The sequence below is a fragment of the Neophocaena asiaeorientalis genome, unplaced genomic scaffold (assembly GCF_003031525.2).
Source record: "Neophocaena asiaeorientalis asiaeorientalis breed wild unplaced genomic scaffold, Neophocaena_asiaeorientalis_V1.1 scaffold815, whole genome shotgun sequence".
In the NCBI taxonomy this organism is placed as follows: Eukaryota; Metazoa; Chordata; class Mammalia; order Artiodactyla; family Phocoenidae; genus Neophocaena; species Neophocaena asiaeorientalis.
The window spans coordinates 102821-121449 of NW_020172682.1; the positions used below are offsets into that span (position 1 = coordinate 102821).

Below are 18629 nucleotides of genomic sequence, written 5' to 3' on the forward strand. Positions count from 1 at the left end.
TCGTCTCTCCCCAGTGGCTGGGCCCCCCCACCACAAAAAAAAAAAAAAAAAAAAAAAAAAAAAAAAACAGCCTTTAATCCTGGATAAAACCCACCCCACACTCGTTAGGATGGCTACTATAAAATATACCCAGAAAATAACAAGTGTTGGATGATTCCACTTATATGAGGTTCCTAGAACAGTCAAATTCATAGAAATAGAAGGTAGAATAGCGATTGACAGGGGATGGAGGAAGGGGGGTGGGGCTCGGTTGTTTAATGTACAGAGTTTCAGTTTTGCAGGATGAAAATAGTCCTAGAGATGGATGGTGGTGATGGTTGTACAACAATGTAAATGTCCTTAATTCTACTGAACTGGACACTTATAAACGGTTATGATGGTACCTTTTATGTTATGTGTATTTTACCACAATGAAAAAACGGGGAAAAAGTGGATAAAAGGAGGCAAAGTACAGTGGTTCTCTCTGGAGTATAACTGATGGGTAATGCTTGTTCTGTGTGCTGTTCTGTATTTTTTGAATATTCCACAACAGTCGTGAGTTTATCTGGAAATTTTTTTTTTTTGCCAAAGAGAAAACCACAAATGCTGGCTGATTTATTCACTTAGACTCTTAGCAGTTACTGTCCTGGGCCTATGTTGCCTTCTGGGGACAGAGAAGAAGCAGCGCTGGAGCTGCTTGTGAATTAGGGTAGGGGACAGATGTGGGAAATGTCCATATTATCTAGGCATTCTGTGATGCGGGATCTGACAGGAGGCAGCAGAGGGCGCTGCGGAGGAACGAAAAGGAAACTCCTACTTGAGTGAAAGGTTTGGGGTTGTGTTTGGGAAGGTGATGGGAATGGACACCAGTCTTAGAAGGGATCTTGGCACCTTATCTGTTCTCATTAAGCCTGTGCCTTGAGCGCCCTACAGGTAGCAATTACTTAGTATTTATTTTTGATTATCAGAGCATCACATACCAGTGGAGAAAAGAAACACTTTCATGAATGAAATTAAGACCATTAACTGTCCCAATATCCTGGGATAAACCACAATGGAAAAGAATATGAAAAAGAATGTATATATGTGTATAACTGAATCACTTTGTTGTACAGCAGAAATTAACACAACACTGTAAGTCAACTCTACTTCAATAAGATAAATTTAAAAATAATAAAAGTACCTGATTGTACAATTTTCAAAATAAATCACAAGGAGAAACCTAGCTATTCCTTCTATGTCTGACATAGAGCAGGTACCCAGGAAAGATCTATTCATTGGATGCAAAAAAAAAAAAGGAGCATTAATTATCCATTTGGAAAAATAAAACAATTAGATTCCTAATTTACACCATATGCAAAAATTAACTCCAGTTGGATTGAGAAACTAAATGTGGAAAAGAATCTAGGAAACTCCTCCTCAGTCCTGGATGTTATAAAGTTATTCTTTGGATGCTATAAAGTTATTCTTCTATAGCATGTTCTACTTATTTAAACAACACAAAACACTTTTTTAAAAATGTATTTATTCATTTTTGGATGCGTTGGGTCTTCGTTGCTGCACACAGACACTTTCTCTAGTTGCAGCGGTGCATGGGCTTCTCACTGCGGTGGCTTCTCTTGTTGAGGAGCCTGGGCCCTAGGCACACGGGCCTCAGTAGTTGCAGCACGTGGGCTCAGCAGTTGTGGCTCGAGGGCTCTAGAGCGCAGGCTCAGTAGCTGTGGCGCACGGGCTTAGTTGCTCTGCGGCATGTGGGATCTTCCTGGACCAGGACTCAAACCCGTGTCCCTTGCACTGGCAGGCAGATTCTTAACCACTGCGGCACCAGGGAATTCCCATAAATACTGTATTGACCTTGATTTGATACCTAACAATACACTCTGGGATCTTTCCTTACTGGTACGTAGGTTATTTTCAAATACATTTCTCCATCATCTTCTAATTTCCACAGTGGTCGATGAGAAGTCTGATGTGATTCTGAGCTAGGAACACGAAGAGATTGATTACCTTGCTCAAAGTACAGAACATATAACTAGCAGAGCCCAGAGTCATACATAGAAATCTAGTCTCTGGAATTGTATTCGACGATAATGCACTATATGCTTCCCTATGCTTCCCCTATTCTGTATGTATCTATTCATCTATCAGCATTCAAAAATATTTACTGAGGGCTTCCCTGGTGGCTCAGTGGTTGAGAGGCCGCCTGCCGATGCAGGGGACACGGGTTCGTGCCCCGGTCCGGGAAGATCCCATATGCCACGGAGCGGCTGGGCCCGTGAGCCATGGCCGCTGAGCCTGCGCGTCCAGAGCCTGTGCTCCGCAACGGGAGAGGCCACAACAGTGAGAGGCCCGCGTACCGCAAAAAAAAAAGAAAAAAATATATATATTTACTGGATATCTACTATGTGCCGGTTACTGTTCTAGATACAAGGATACAATGGGAAACGCTACCAAAAAAAAAAAAACCTCTAGAGATTAGAATAGCAATACATTTTAGAGGGAGACAGACAGTAAAAAATATTAGTAAGAAAATACATAACAAGGCTAGTGATACATGCTGAAGGAAAATAAAAAAACAGCAAAAGATAAATATACAATCTGGAGGCGGTGTAGCAGTTTTAGAAAGGATGGTGGTCTGGGAAGGTCTAAGTGAGAAGGAAACATCGGAGCAGGACTAGAGGACAGGATGTGGTAAGGAGCCACGTGCGTCTCTGGCGGAAGAACATTCCAGGCAGAGAAAACGGCATGTGCAAAGGTCCTGAGGCAGAAGCATGCTTGGTGTGTTCTAGGCACAGCAAAGATACCCATGTGGCTGAAGCAGAGCCAGTGAGGAGATACAATGACAGAAGATGCAGAGCCCTGTAAATCTGACTGAGATGGCAAGCCCTGGAACGATTCTGAGCAGAGTGATACAAAGTGGCTAGTTTTGGTTGCATTTTATTGCCAACTTGTATTTTATTATCCGCGTGCTTTATTCCATGGAATCCGGCTTGTATTTTGGAGAAAGACCCCATTGGTTCTTTTAAATTTTTATTATTTATTTATTTTCTTTTTGGCCGCGCCATGCAGCATGTGGGATCCTAGCTCCCCCACCAGGGATCAAACCCGTGCCCCTGCGGTGGAAGCACAGAGTCTTAACCACTGGACTGCCAGGGAAGTCCCCCCCACCCCGTTTTCTTTAAATTGAGATACAGCTGCCATATAATATTGTGTAAGTATTGTGTAAGGTGAACCACATACGGATTTGATACGTTTATACTGAGGTATGATTGCCATTGTAGCGTTGGCTAACACCTCTGTCGTGTCACATAATTATAATTTCTTCTTGCGGTGGGAACATTCAAGATCTAGTGTCTTAGCAGGTTTAATGTTTAGAATACAGTTTTATCGTCCATGATCACTACACTATGCGTTAGATCTCCAGGACTTATCTACTAGTTGCAAGTTTGTATCCTTAAACAACATCTCCCTATTTCCTCCACCCCCTTGCCCCGGGTCACCACCATTCCACTCTCTGTTACTATTTCGCTTTTTTTAGATTCCACATGTAAGTGATGTCACACAGTATTTGTCTTTCTCGGTCTTACTCATCTCACCTAATATAATGCCCTCAAGATCCAACCATCGTGTTATGGCAAATGGTAGGACTTCATTTTTTCTGGTAGCTGGGTAGTATTCATATATACACCACATCTTTTTTTTTAAATAAGTGATTTTATTTAATTTTGGTCGAACCACCTGGCTTGCGGGATCTTAGTTCCCCGACTAGGGATTGAACCCGGGCCCTCAGCAGTGAAAGCGCAGAGTCCTAACCGCTGGACCACCAGGGAAGTCCCACACCACATCTTTATCCATTCATCCACTGATGGACACTTAGGTTGTTTCCATATATTGTGAATAATGCTGCAATGAACACAGGAGTGCAGATAACTCTTCGAGATCGGGTTTTTGTCTCCTTTGGATAAATACCCGGAGGTGGGATTGCTGGATCACATGGTAGTTCTATTTTTAGTTTTTTGAGGAACAAGAGATTTGGTTTTCATGAATGGACTGGTGTATTATATATATGGAAACAGTGCCAACCATTTCAGGAGAGCTGCCTTCAGTCTGCTTGTGGACATCCCAGTGTGGACACCCAGACATCATTCTTGCACCTCCATTCCGAGGGCTGGTAATTGGGAACTGGTGACGTACCCCTCAGACCTTCCCTCTCAAAGGAGACAGAACAGGGTCTTTCTTGGCAGCCTCGTCCCGGCTCTGGGGACTGGAGGTCGACAGTGAGCGTCTCTCCCTGTGAAGACCTCTACTACTTCTCTGCTCAGCGAGGCCTCCGCCCAAAGCCAAAGTCCCGTTTTACCCACAGTTTCCCAGGAATAATAAAACGTTCCATAGGAATCAGCTTTTGGCTAGCTTTTCTCGGTTGCCTCGTCATCATTTCTGTAAGATCCACCTTTTTCCTTCAACAGATTTTTACTCTCAAGGAAATGACTTCCGAGAATGACAGCCATAATGCTGGCTAGTCGTTTTTTCTCATCTAGATCTGCCCAAACTCCAGAACCGAGCTTGGCCGGCATCCCTAGTGCTTTGGCAGCCATGGCTGTGTCCGCCCTCCCCTATCTGCCGGGCTTGGCCCCAATTCTGGGAGGAACTGTTAAGTTTAACGGGGTGACACTGCTGCTTGGTTGAGATTAGACCAAATGGGGGAGGTTAAAAATGAGTAGGGGAAGAAAGACAAATACCATATGATATTACTTACATGTGGAATCTAAAATATGCCACAAATGCACCTGTCTAAGAAACAGAAACAGACTCACAGACACAGAGGACAGACTTGCGGTTGCCAAGCGGGAGGGGGTGTGGGGGAGGGATGGACTGAGAGTTTGGGATTAGCAGATGCAAACTATTGCATATAGAATGGATAAACAAGGTCCTACTGTATAGCCCAGGGAACTACATTCAATATCTTGGGATAAACCATAATGGAAAAGAATTAAAAGAATGTTAGAAACCCAAACCAAACAAAACAATAACGAGTCGGCAGGGGAGGTTAGGGGGCTCTTGCAACAATCCAGGTGACAGCTGACGTGGTTCAGACCAGGGTTGTGTTAGCAGAAGTGGTGAGATGAGATTGCAATTCTGCAGTTCTCTCTCTCTCTCTCCCTTCTCTCCATCCCTCCCTCTGCTCTCTCTTCCCCTTAATGGGACTCCAGTTACACATATGTTGGACCTTTTTAGCATGCCCCATACTTGTCTCATGCCCTTTATTTTATTAATTGAGGTAAGTCATGCCCTCTTCTGAATATTTGTTCTTCAGTCTCTCTGTACCTCTGTCTGGGTAGGTCTCTGAGACCTATGTCTCAGGTCACTCTTTCTCTCTTCAGCTGAGTCCAATTTGCTGTTAACCCCATAGTTGAGTTCCCAGTTTCAGTAACTACGTTTTTCAATTCTAGAATTTGTATTTATCTGTTTTCATATTTTCTAGTTCTTTGTTGAAATTTCCCATCTTGCCATTTATTTGTACATAGTGGTTATAGTTATTTGAAGCCCAATGTGGTCTATTTCTATTACATACTTTTCTCCCCCTCTGGGTTCTTTGGGCTAATCTTAACCACACGATGCCTTATTGCTTTTGGTTATGTGCCAAAAATTGCGTGTGATGTTTTTGGGGATACTTTGCCACTCTGTATGGTTGTTCTCCTCCAGAGAGGATATATTTTTGCTTGGACTAAAGACCAGTCCTTTTCACTTTTTAAAACTGGGTTTCTCCCCTTCTGAGGTCTTGCTAATGCCCAGATCACCTTCATCCCAGGATGTGACCCTTCAGGGATGTTTATGGGGTACTTCCTCCTGATGGACCCTTCTGCCTGATGCCCTCAATTTGAAAATATTGTTTAATGCGACGGCGAAAAGTTCCATCAGCTTTTCAGTCTCTTCTCTGCTGCTTTTACTTTTAGTATCAGCAAACTGTCAGTGTAAAACTATCCCCAAGTGATAAATCCCCCTCTCTTGGTTTCCTTCCCCTTTTGTAACTTGGAACCATAAATTCTGTCTGCTTTGGAAGCTCTCCAAGGCTGACAAACAGATGTTCTCTATGCTTTTTCTCTGTTTTTGTTTGTTTTGTTTTATTTTTTTGCAGTGGGAAGTTTAATCTAAAACAACGTAGTCAGACATTTCTGGGAACCAAACTTCCATCAGCATTTCTTTTCAGCCTAGTTTCCATTCTTGAAACCGTGCATTTTTAAAAAACCCTTACAGCTATCACCCTACCCCAAGCAACTCAACTCTTTCCTGGAGGGCAAGAGCTCCTTAACTGGTCTATACACACGGTTTTTGTTTCTTTAATAACTATAAAATGTCCATTTATATTATATATTATTGCTAAATATAGTATCACAATAATAGGTGAGAACATAGGGTCCTCCCAGGTTGAAATCCAGCTCCAACACTTACCTGACGCACAGCACCTAATCACATCAGTTGCCCCTCTGAGCCTCCCTGTCCTCACCTATAAAACAGATCTACTCCTCTACTGAATCTTGTGAGAATTAAGAAAACTATCCATATGGAGGACTCAGAACGGTGACTGGCACATAATAGGTGCTCAGAAAATGTGAGCTCTTATTTTTATTGCCTCCTCCGATTCTGTCTCCGTGAAGTAGCCATACAGATATATCTTAGACAAAAACCTGATTATGCCAGGCTTACGTTGAAAACCTTTCCCGTTGGGCCTCCCTGGTGGCGCAGTGGTTGAGAGTCCACCTGCCGATGCAGGGGACGCGGGTTCGTGCCCTGGTCCGGGAAGATCCCACATGCCGCGGAGCGGCTGGGCCTGTGAGCCATGGCCGCTGAGCCTGCGCGTCCAGAGCCTGTGCTCCGCAACGGGAGAGGCCACAGCAGTGAGAGGTCCGCGTACCGCAAAAAAAACAAAAAAAACAACAAACCTTTCCTTCCCACTATCCTAAAGATCAAATCCCAAATCTTTACATCGCCTTTTACAAAGCCCTGCACATTCAATCCCTATTGAAGCATCTCCCCAATGTCTTCCAATTTCCAGTGCTTTGGGAATTGTGTCAACCTCTTAGAACTTGCAAAATTATTTCCTGACTCAGGGCTAGAGTCAGGATTCTGCCTAGATTCTCCTCAACTCTCAGCTCGGCTGACAGTTCATCCATCCTCACACTCCTACTTAAGCTCAGCGTCATGGGGGGACCTTCCCCGAGGTCTGCACTCAAGGTCAAGTCCCCTTTTCACACAGAGTCATAGCCACTTTTTCCCTTGGAGCGCCTACGACGTGAGCAGCTATGGCTTACCATGCACCACACTTTCATGGCTTCTCATATATTGTGTTATCACTGCCCCACAGCTGCCCCACAAGACACTGTATTACCAGACTTGCTTACACCCAGCTGTGGACTCGTGATGAATTCTCATCAATGGAATGAGAGCAGAGGTGATACCTGCCACTTCAGGATTTTTAAAAAAAAGAAATGGATGTGGGACTTCCCTGGTGGCGCAGTGGTTAAGAATCTGCCTGCCAATGCAGGGGACACGGATTCGAGCCCTGGTCCGGGAAGATCCCACATGCCACAGAGCAACTAAGCCGGTGCGCCACAACTACTGAGTGCATGCCACAACTACTGAAGCCCACGTGCCTAGAGCCCGTGCTCCGCAACAAGAGAAGCCACCGCAATGAGAAACCCGCGCACCGCAACGAAGAGTAGCCCCCGCCCACCACAACTAGAGAAAGCCCGCGGGCAGCAACGAAGACCCAACGCGGCCAAAAATAAATAACTTAATTAAAAAAGAAGAGGAAGAAAGAAATGGATGCGCCACTTTCACTCTCTCATTCTCCTTCCCCTCTCTGGTAGCAGAGTACTCCAAGATCCTAGTGGGTGCTGGGGCCAAAAGTTGGAAGAATCCTGGGAGCATGGGTCACCCCATGGAGGAACTCCAACTGCCGAGCTGGGGGCACCTGTACTGAAGGGTTACATGAGCGAGAAATAAGACATTCCACTGAGACAAACTACTGAGCTTTTGAGGTTGATGTGTGTGGGAAAGAAAATCTAGTGTTACTAGAAGTTAGATATCACCGCTGCAATCACATGATTTTCGGAGAAATTTGGCGTGTGTCTTCCTCATTAGACCGGAAGCTCCATTAATTTGCATATTTCAAATGTTTGGCACAGATTCAGGTCCTTAAGAGACACCCGATAAACATGTATTTGTTGAAACAACAAAAAAGGAAAGCCGCCGGATCACACCTCCCTAGGAAGGTGACTCGCTTCAGGCCCCATGTTCTACATGAGACAGAGCCGGCGTTACAGTATCATTTGTGCCTAACTCCTGTCGGTGCTCAGAATCCCCCTCACACCCTAGGGCCAGCCTTGCCAATCTGGATGCGGTGTTTGGATGGGAGATTCAAGTAGGGCGTGAGTGTGGTTGGAACAGTCCTCCTCTCCCAAACCCCCGGTCAAGGGAAGGAGGAACTAGATCATGTGGATGGACTTTCTGTTAAACCACTTAGTAAGAAAACCACAAGATGGTTCAGATTGAGTCTCTGACCACCACAGCCCGTACATCTTGTCCATTGGCAAGGCTGAGTCTCGGGCAGGCAGCATCGTGCCTGCCATGTTTACTTTTTGGTTTTCCATTGGTGAGTTCTGACATGGCAGGAGGGGATCTCTGGGCTGGGGGACCAGGATGCTGAAAATCCAGGTCCTTCCCTAGACCACAGTCCTGGTTGGATCGATGCTATGGGACCTTAGTGATTCAAGGGGGAGCAGAGACTATGAAAAGAAGGTATTGTCTACCCAAGCATCAGGCTTCCCTGCCCCGGGCCTTGAACCAGGAGCTTAGGGGCTTAATCAAATATGGATTCTGAGTGAAGAATGGAGCCCTTTAAACCTGGATTTCTCTACTAGGCCTGAGTCTGGGCCACGAGATTTGGATACGAGAGAGTAAGTCTGTGTCCTAAAGTGCTAAGGGCTATCCTGGGTCAATGCAGTCGACTCTCACCAGCAGAGCCGGAACTGGATAAGAAAAGGCTGGGATGGTGAGCGCATTTGGGGAGTGCTTTTGGAGTCTAAACTCTGAAGTGCTCGGACTCCGTGAGACTCTAGGTTTTTTCTTTTTTTGGCTGCACCACACGGCATGTGGGATCATAGTTCCCTGACCAGGGCTTGAACTCGCGCCCCCTGCATTGGAAGCATGCAGTCTTAACCACTGGGCCACCAGGGGAGTCCCGTGAGGCTCTAGATTTGATCCCCTTCTAGAAAGCTACTCTAGAGTCATTTTCCTGGGTGATCCAGACTCGGTGTCGGACCAGAAGAATTTCAGGACCCTCTGGGGCTGGGAGCTGTCCAGGTCTGATGAATTCTGTCTGGATAGAGATGGAAATCCTGAGCTCTGGGATAAAGATGTCACCAGAGTTCGGGAACGTGTCCAAATCACCCAACTACCCATAGTACACGGTAGCAGACAATTCAGGCCTTCGCCGCAGTCACTATGGCAGCCGAAGCCGCGGCTGGTGGTTTCAGGTTGGACGCCTATCCAGAGGTTGCCCAGGCTCAGGTCCCGCCCGCCGTGTTCGGATCAAGGGGGAAACGAATGGGCCACGTGGAGCCCTTCGCAGAGACAAGAACAGCGGGCGAGGGCGGTGAGGAACCAACCCCCCTTCACACGGCCACCCCCCGGTCCTCTGGTTGCTCGTGACATCTACCTTCAGCTTAGCCAGCACTGGGTGGGTTTCTGGAGAGAACGTGGAAATGCATGCCTTTAATGTTCCTCAGAACTCCAGTGTAGCTGGTTCCTTCCAGTATTGAGGCATCCATCAGCTCAGATGGTGCGTCAGCTGGAGGGGTCATAATGACATGCTCCTTTGCTATCCATGCTCCTGGGAGGTGGCCACCCACAGGCAGCTTTATTGTCTGGTCTCCCTTGCATCTGCTTTTGACTGTAGTAAGTCAATATAGCCAAGAAAGTTGGGCAGAAATAATGTGTATCACTTCCAGGCCAGCGACTTACAGGTGGACATACCCTTTCTGCTTTCTCTTTCTCTTTCCTTGGGTTGGAAGCAGAGGACACTGTGGCCCACGAGGATGGTGGGGCCACAGATAGACGAGGCTGATGTTCCTGAGACCTCCTAAGACAGGAACTTCAGATTCTTCCCAGGGAGACCCACATTGGTCATGAGTAAGAAGCAAACTCCCTTTGTGTTAAGACACTGGCATTTCAGGGTTGACCTGTTACAGTGGTGAGTGCTACCCCTCTTTCATATCACAATGGTCGTTAAATAATTGATGAGTAGCTAACTAATTGGTTGATTCTAACCCCTCACTGGATGGAAGCTCTGCTGAGCACAGGGACCGTATCTGTTTTGTTCACTTCTGTATCCCAAACACCAAGCGCATGACAGGCAATGGCTAAATATTGGTCAACTGGCTCCTGAAGAAAGGGAGCTCACAAAACTCACATTTATGAAAGTTTATGGGGAAAGGGACTTGTCCAAGGTTGCCGTAGGAGACAGAGGAAGATCTCATTCCATCTGACTTCTCTGACGGAATATCTTAACAACCAAGTTTCCACTACACACCTACTCAGAGTGGCCGAGATCCAAAACACTGACACCAAAGGCCGTCGAGGATGCGGGGCAACAGAAACTCGCATTCATTGCTGGTGGGAAACGCAAAAGGGTACATTTTGACCATTTCGCAGTTTCTTACCAAACTCAACCGGCTTACTACCATACGACCCAGCAGTTGTGCTCCTTGGTATTTACTTAAATGAACTGAAAAGTTATGTGACCACCTAGAGGGGTGGGATAGGGAGGGTGGGAGGGAGGGAGCTGCAAGAGGGAAGAGATATGGGAACATACGTATACGTATAACTGATTCACTTTGTTATAAAGCAGAAACTAACACACCATTGTAAAGCAATTATACTCCAATAAAGATGTTAAAAAAAAAACCCAGAAAAGTTATGTCCACACAAAAACCTGCACACAGATGTTTAAAGCAGCTGCTTTTTCATAACTGCCAAAACTTGGAAGCAACCAAGATGCTGTTTAGCAGGTAAATAGATAAATAAACCGTGGTCCATCCACAATGGAATATTATTCAGTGCGGAAAAGATACGAGCTATCAAGCCATGAAAAAACATGGAGGAACTTTAAATGCTTATTACCAAGTGGAAGGAGTCAATCTGAAAAGGCCACATGCCCCATGATTCCAACTCTATGAGTCTGGAAAAGGAAAAACGATGGATACAGTAAAAAGATCAGTTGTTGCCAGGGGTTAGGAAGGAGGGAAGCATGAACAGGTGGAACAGAGAGGAATCTGAGGGCAGTGAAACTACTCTGTGTGATACTGCAGTGGTGGATGCATGGCATTATACGTTTGTCCGAACACATAAAATGTACAACACCAAGAGTGAGCCCTCTTACACGAATACGTATAAAATAGATAACTAATAGGAACCTGCTGTATTAAAAAGAACAATTCAGAAAAAAAAGAAAAAGAGTGAGCCCCCATGCAGACTACGGGCTTTGGGTGGTTATGATGTGTCAATGTGAGTTCATCAGTTGTAACACGTGTACCACTCTGGTGCCAGGGTGTTGACAATGCGGGAGGCTGCGCATGTCTGGGGGCAGGGGGTGTACGGGAAACCTTGGTATCTTCTGCTTCAGTAGTTGTGGCTCACAGGCTCAGTAGTTGTGGCACACGGGCTTAGCTGCTCCGCGGCATGTGGGATCTTCCCAGACCGGGGCTCGAACTCTTGTCCCCTGCATTGACAGGCGGATTCTTAACCACTGTGCCACCAGGGAAGGCCCCTCTTCTGCCCAATTTTGCTGTGAACCTAAAACTAGTCTAAGAAATAAAATTCATTCGTGAAACGAACCAAATTACCCATCTGAACTTGATGGTGGGTCGCGGATGGTGTTTCAGATAAGTGAGCAGCATGTTTGCTTGCAAAGCTGCTGAAACATCCGTTATGCTAAGAAGCAGCCCTCACTGCTGATGGGGGTGGCGGTGAGAAGGACAAAGTGCAAGGAAAGGAGTTACTTCCCTTTTTGTGAGAAAATCAACAGGAAAACCGAGACATACTTGGGGTTAAGCTTCTGAACATCATACCCTGCACGTCTGTCTGTCGAGTTGGGCTCCACTGCCTACCTGTCTGTCGAGTTGGGTTGTTTCGGTTCCTCTGTTTGCACGTGCTGGCCACGGACAGGACAGCACCTGCCTGCCTCGCTCTGTCCCCTGATCCTCCTTGGAGAGCTTCCCTTGGTGATGAGCATCCCTGGGCTGCTTTCTCCCCAGGCTCTGTGATTCTGCCCTTGCAAGGACTTTCAGATGCTAATGATGGATGGCCAATCCTCCTAGGAACAATGGGCTCCCACTGATACCCCAGGCTTGTGATCACCTGTGAGCACGCCCAGCTAGCCCCAGTCCTCTGTGGGGCTCAGACGGGCTGTTTTAAGCTTTTTACCCAGGTAGTGACATGTATGGGAGGTCCACCTTAGGTTCTTGGGGACACAGAGAGGCCCTCCAGACTCAGTGGGAGAGAAGGACACTGACAGAGACAGAGACAGAGAAAAAAAAAGGAGAGACAGAGAATTTGCATAAAGTCAGACTAAGCGAGACAGAAGAGAGGAAGAGCCAGAGACAGATGTACTGACTGAAGGAGACCTCTACTTACTTCAGGCACCAAGGGTGTGTTTAGAGATGCTCCATCAAGCGTGGTGGCCGCTACCCACAGGTGTCTGTTGATCAATCTACACAAAGCCAGTCTCAGCCGCGATGTGCTTCAATTATAAAACACACCCAGGACCTGGAAGACATAGTAAAAACAAAGAGTGTGAGCTATGTCGTTGGTCATTTTTTACACTGAAAAGATAACGTTTTAAAACAGATTGGGTTAAATGAAACATAGGTATAATTACTTTCCATCAGTTTCATTTTGCTTTTTAGCGTGGACATTTAAAAACGCACATGTGGCTAGTACTTGCGGTTGATATTGTATTTTAATTGGACAGTGCTGGTTTAGGGAGCTGGCTGGCCACCTTAACACCCCACACTCTTCGCAAAGGAGACTCAAAGGAAAATGGGCATCTTCCCTGAAGCAGATGCTCAGACGGTCTCCGGAGCGCATATGACCAAGAGGCATCACTCAGAGACCTGGTGTGACTTATCCTTTCTGTCCTAAGAGAGATGAGCTAACGTTCCAGGTCTTGCTTAGCAGACCGTGGCTTTTCTGGCTTCCCTTGAACTTGGTGACTTCAGTCACTGAAGACATCTCCAGTCACAATGGCTTTTCTGACAACGACCTCTCGTGTCATTGGATCCTAATGAGTTTTGGACCCTGACTTCATGGTCATGGGGGGCCGGAACAGTGCAGAACACAGAAACGATAAACTGGACATAAGATAAATCTATCCAGATTGAAGTACTCAGAAAAGAAAATGGAAACCCAAAGGAAAATTCTAAGAGACTTGTGGCACACAGGAAAAAGTTTCTACGTTTGATTAACTGGAGCCCTAGGAGCAAAGATGAGAGAGAGTGAAGGAAAAGCAATATTTGAGGAGATCATGACCTAGAAATTATCCAGTTTTATCTAATTTTAATTTTATCCAACTTTTAATTATCCAAAGTGATCCATTTGGGGAACTTTCCTGGTGGTCCAGTGGTTAAGACTCAGTGCTCCCAACGCAGGGGGCACGGGTTCGATCCCTGGTCAGGGAACCCAATCCTGCATGCTGCATGGCACGGCCAAAAAACAAACAAACGAAAACCAAACCAAACCAAACCAGAACAAGAAACCAAAGTGATCCATTTTGCTTCCCAAATTGGATCAGCCATCAAGCCACTGCTTCCAGAAGCTCAGAGAAACCCAAGATAAGTACGTATAAAACAGTGTTTAGTACTTCAAAGTGGATTCATCCGAACTTTAAAGGAAAAATAACACCAATCTTATAAAAAACATTTCAGTGAGAAAAAAGAGAGAATATACCTTATATCCCATGAATTTGTCTATTTATTCATATTGAGACATAATGACATATAACATTGTTTACGTGTAAGGTGTACAGTATATTGATTTGATACATTTAAATACTGCACCTTGATTACCACTGTGGCATTAGCTGACACATCCATCCCATCACACAGTTGCCATTTCTCTTTTTCTTTGTGCCGAGAACAAGATCTAGTCTCTTAGCAACTTTGAAGTCTACAGGACGGTATTGTTGTCTCTAACTCCCATGCTATATATTAGATCCCCAGAACTTCTTCATCTTACAACTGCAAGCTGGTACCCTTTGGCCAGCGTATCCCCATTTTCCCCACCCCAGCCCTTAAAAAACAATCATTCTACCCTCTATTTCTACGAGTCGGCTTTTTTTAGATGTCCTATAGAAGTGAGATCGTACAGCATTTGTCTTTCCTTTTTTCTCACGGCTGAATAATATTCCACTTATAAATATACCACATCTTCTTTAACCATTCATCTGTTGAGTGACACTTAGGTTGCTTCCATATCTTGGCTATTATGAATAACGCTGCAGTGAACATGGGAATTCAGAAATCTCTTAGAGATTCTGTTTTCATTTCCTTTAGATATATACTCAGAAGTGGGATTGCTGGGTCATATGGTAGTTCTATTTTTAATGTTTTGAGGAAAAAAATTTTTTCTTCTGTTTTCTATATCCCATTTTGGAATTCGAGCAAAGTCTTGATTTCAAAGCCCAACTAAGGATATTACGTGATAAAATATTACAAACTAATCTTGTCAAGAATCCTTAATAAAAATGAACAAATAATATAGTTATACAATAACAATACTATTTTATAACCAAGTGGGATTTACACCTTGTATGCAGAATGACTTAACATTTAAAAACACATCAGGGGGGGCTTCCCTGGTGGCGCAGTGGTTGGGAGTCCGCCTGCCGATGCAGGGGACACGGGTTCGTGCCCCGGTCCGGGAAGATCCCACATGCCGCGGAGCGGCTGGGCCCGTGAGCCATGGCTGCTGAGCCTGCGCGTCCGGAGCCTGTGCTCCGCAACGGGAGAGGCCACGACAGTGAGAGGCCCACGTACCACCAAAACAACCCCAAAACATCAATAGGGACTTCCCTGGTGGCACGCAGTGGTTAAGAATCCTCCTGCCAATTCAGGGGACAAGGGTTCGAGCTCTGGTCCGGGAAGATCCCATGTGCCGCAGAGCAACTAAGCCCGTGCATCACAACTACTGAGACCGCATGCTACAACTACTGAAGCCCTCGTGCCTAGAGCCCATGCTCCACAACAAGAGAAGCCACCACAATGAGAAGCCTGTGCACTGCAACGAAGAGTAGCCCCCACTCGCCACAACTAGAGAAAGCCCAGGCGCAGCAATGAAGACCCAACACAGCCAAAAAAAAACCATAAAATAAAAAAACCACATCACTATAACTTTCCTCATTGACAGAGGTAAATTATATGCAGAACATATGACAGATGCAGAACACATTTAAGAAAATTAAATGGCCATTCACGGTAAAGGAAACAAAACAGAACAAAAAAATACAAACTACCGTAAAATAGGAAATTTCTTAATCTGGTAAAGAAGATGTAAGTAGCCCTACAAAAAGCATCATATTAAACGGTGAAATCTTGATGTCATCATTTATATTCATTAGCGATTCTAACCAGTACAAAAAAGCAAGAAAAAGGGATGAAAGCCATAAGTATTGGAAACAAAGTAATACAAACTGTCACTGAAAAGAGAATATACTGTTGTATATATAAAAAATCCAAGAGACTATACAAACTATCAAAATTAATAAATGAATTTTGCAAGGCTGTTATATAGAAGGTCCACAAAAACCCAACCATGTTTCTTCATAACAGCAAAAAGAAAAAACAAAGGGGGGTTAGAAATAAAATTTTAAAAAACCAATGACATACACAATAATCTAAAAACATGTAATTAAAGCAATAAATCTAAGAAAGGATGTGTAAGACCACCACACTGAACTACAAAACATATTGAGAGAAACCCTGAAGTCCTAAATTTTAAATAGAGCATAGAAAGACTCAATATTGTAAAGATGTGGATAGTCCCAAAAGGAGTCTGTGGATTTGATGAAATTTCAATCAAAACCCAGGGGAAAACTAAAACAGAGTTACCGTATGATCCAGCAATCCCACTCCTGGGCATGTATCTGGAAAAGATGAAAACTCTAATTCAAAAAGATGCATGCACCCCTGTGTTCATAGCAGCGCTATTCACAATAGCCAAGATATGGAAGCAACCTAAATGTCCATCGACAGAGGAATGGATAAAGAAGATGTGGTACATATATACAATGGAATAGTACTCAGCCATAAAAAAGAACAAAATAATGCCATTTGTAGCAACATGGATGGACCTAGAGATCGTCATACTAAATGAAGTAAGTCAGACATAGAAAGACAAATAGCATATGATACCACCTACATGTAGAATCTAAAAAATGATACAAATGAACTTATTTACAAAACAGAAACAGACTCACAGACAAAAACAAACTTCTGGTTACCAAAGGGGAACGGGTGGGGAGAGGGACAAATTAGGAGTTTGAGATTAGCAGATACGAACTGCTAGGTATGTATAAAACCCAGGGAGTTTTTTTTCTTAGACATACCGAGGGCCAAAATTATTCAATGATATCTTGAAAAAGAAAAACAAAGCTGGAAGACGCACACTCCTAGGTGTCATGAAGCTAGAGTGTCTGGATCCATGTGATATGGCTGCACAGATACACGAACTAAACGTTGGAACAGAACAGAAAGGCTGGAGGCAGATGCGTTCAGTCTCCTGCTATATGACACAGGATATCCAGGAGCTCCATGAGAATAAATTGTGCTTGTATCAATCGGATTTCCACATGAAAAATGTTTGTGGACTCTTAGCACACAACATACACACACACCATTATTTCCCAAGGACTGAAGATCTAAATCTAGAAAGTACATATAGGGCTTCCCCAGTGGCGCAGAGGTTGAGAGTCCGCCTGCCGATGCAGGGGACACGGGCTCGTTCCCCGGTCTAGGAGGATCCCGCATGCCGCGGAGCGGTTGAGCCCGTGAGCCGTGGCCGCTGAGCCTGTGCGTCCGGAGCCTGTGCTCCGCAACGGGAGAGGCCACGACAGTGAGAGGCCCGCGTACCGCAAAAAAAAAAAAAAAAAACACAAAACAGAAAGTACATATATAGGTCTGGGAGGAATACACAGGAAGCTTCTTCGCATTTTGCAGCGGCACTAAATATAAAATAACAATTAGATAAACTGGACTACAATAAGATTCAGAAATTCTATTCTTCAAAATGCCCCAATAAGAAAGTGAACCCCAGCTAGACCAGGAATAATCACAATGAACATATCTGATAAAGGACTCACATGCATAATAAAAAAAAAGAGAAAGCTTCCTATGGTTTAGTAAAAAAGTCAACCCAATTTTCTGAAATGAGAAAATGACTCAAATAGACATTTCACAAAAATAAAACGAATATTCAAATGACCAAAAACCATAGTCATCAGAGAAACGCAAAGTAAAACCACAAAGGTACCACCACCCATCACAGCGTGGCTAAAATAAAAAGATGCAAAACTGGAGGGGTTGGTGAGGATGTGGAATGACGAGACACTCAGATTAATTAATTAATCCGTATTGGTTAAGTTAATACAATCACTTTGAAAAACGTTCAGCAGTACCTACTAAAGTTGAATAAACGCATAGCACAACACACAGCAGTTACACTTGTAGGTTTATTCCAACGAAAAATGCACATATATGTTCATCACTTCACATGTATTAAGAAATTCAAAGCAGCACTCTCCATCATAACCTAAACTAGAAGCTAAGCAAATGCCTGTTTACACTAGGACGGATATACTCGTTGTGGTGATTCACGCAGTAGAATTCTCCAGAGCAACCACAGCTGAAGGTCTACAGCTCCCTGCATTATTATGGACAAATCTTACAAACATCTGGTTGAACAGAAGAAGCCACACACACACACACACATACACACACACACACACACAGAGTGCAGAGAAGTTTCATGTTGACGTAAAGAACCAGAACAAGCAAATTTAACCCATGCTGTTAGAAGTTAGCGTAGGCATTACCTTTGGAGAGAAGTTACCGGAAAACATGAGAGTGCTCAATTTTTTGGGGGGGGCCGCGCCGCACGGCATGTGGGATCTTCCCGGACCGGGGCACGAGCCCACGTCCCCTGCATCGGCAGGCGGGACTCTCAACCGCTGCGCCACCAGGGAAGCCCGCATGTGGGATCTTGATTCCCCTTCCATCGTTAATGAATTAATAGAACATTAGCACACATTTACTCTGTATTTGATTTCAAAAATCATTTTGACCTGTATTGAGCCTTGGGCATGAATGTTCTCCAGTTGGAGATCCATGTGTCAGAAGGATGCAAAGGTTGGGGGCCTTACTGTGAATAGTGAGGGATGACAGCTCCACATCAACTTCCGGAAAGAAAAAACCAGAATAACTGCCCTGATGGACCTGCTGGCCTAGGAGGAAGCTGTAGATACTAATTCTTGAGCATATATATATATATATATACATTTTTTTTTTTTTTTTTTTGGTTGGTTTGGGGCTTTTTTGCTT

At 44.6% G+C, this 18629-nt stretch overlaps 1 protein-coding gene across 2 annotated transcripts in view; it reads right to left on the minus strand.

Moving 5' to 3' along the window:
* The window catches only part of TTYH1 (tweety family member 1), a 66631-nt gene that overhangs the window by 38829 nt on the left and 9173 nt on the right, over nucleotides 1-18629 (minus strand). For both annotated transcript variants that reach the window (XM_024739798.1, XM_024739793.1), the window contains exon 2: nucleotides 12673-12804. The gene's annotated coding sequence lies outside the window, so the exon portion shown is untranslated. The remainder of the gene's footprint in view (nucleotides 1-12672; nucleotides 12805-18629) is intronic.